This window comes from Octodon degus, unplaced genomic scaffold (assembly GCF_000260255.1).
Source record: "Octodon degus isolate 3935 unplaced genomic scaffold, OctDeg1.0 scaffold00037, whole genome shotgun sequence".
Lineage (NCBI taxonomy): Eukaryota > Metazoa > Chordata > Mammalia > Rodentia > Octodontidae > Octodon > Octodon degus.
Genome location: NW_004524613.1, coordinates 3,083,472 through 3,084,700, shown reverse-complemented (window position 1 = coordinate 3,084,700; position 1,229 = coordinate 3,083,472).

Below are 1,229 nucleotides of genomic sequence, written 5' to 3'. Positions count from 1 at the left end.
GTGCCAAAGAGTGCTGAACTGAAACCCTTCTTTCTTCACAACCTTGAGCAAGTCAAGCCACCTTTCCAAGGACCAGGCCCTTGTCCTCTTTGCACCTTAGAGCTACCAAGGCATGGTACACAGAAATCCCAAAGACTTTGGGATGGGGTACCCAGTTCCTAGGCAGAAAATGGTTCTGCGGGTCCAAAATCTGAGCTTTAGCTCCAGAGTGGTGGCTTGCTTTCAAGATTGGCTTGGGGACTGCAGGCGGACCTCAGAGCACAACAGGGAAAACAAGGTAACAATTTCTCTTAGCCTGTTAAGAAAGGAAGGCAGAAATCCTGTGGGATTTGCCTGTGCCTTCATTTATGTTGGCAACTTCATTAAGGGAAGGGGGCCAGCTCTACCCAAGGTCAGATATTCCCAGGTAAGAGGAGAATGTGAGGCCACTTGAGTGTACTCAGTTAGATTCTAGTCCACAGCGTGCCCCGAAACACAGGGATGGGTTTGTGGGTGTGTCCAAGGTCTCCTGAAGTGCAGTGGGGTTGGCTTAAGTGAGGAGGTGGGCCAAGGTGACTTCTCTGGGGCCTGAAGCTGCTCCAGAACAATGGGGCTCACAGAAGCAAGATAGGCCAAATGTTGCGGAATTTGGGACAAGGCCAAAGAAGAAGTTTGGGGGTTCAAAAGGGCCCGAGTTTGGAGATTCCCAGGGACACACTGCGCTGGGACACTGGGCTAACACAGAGGTCTGGCCAGTTTCAGAGCAAGGGGAGCCTGCCCCCACTTGGCGTGGCCAGGCTCAGGGGGACGGGGCAGCCCGGGAGGCCAGGACGCCGGTTGCTGGGCCTGGGTCCGCACCCTCTTTCCCGTTGGACCTCCGGGTTTGGGCGCGGCGTGGCCTGCATGGCTTCAGGTCGGCCGGGCCAGATTGATAGTGGTCTCTGGACTGGGCACTGAGCGGATGCCAGTGCTGCAGCCCCCGATCCCCCAGGGGCCGGGCCGGGCCGGGCGCGCGGGCGCTGGAGGAGGGGGGCGGGCGGCGGCGGCGAAGGCTGCGCCGCTCTAACAGGTGGGATCCCGCGGCGCGGTGGAGGCGGGCGCGGGAGGAGGAGGAGGAAGAAGAGCAGCGGCAGCCGGAGCCCGAGAAGGATCAGGATGAGCCGCGCAAGCTGACAGCCACCGCTGCCGCCTGCGCCAGGCTCGGTCTCGCTCCTCGCGCCCCGGGCCGCTCCCCGCCTCCCGCCTCCTCC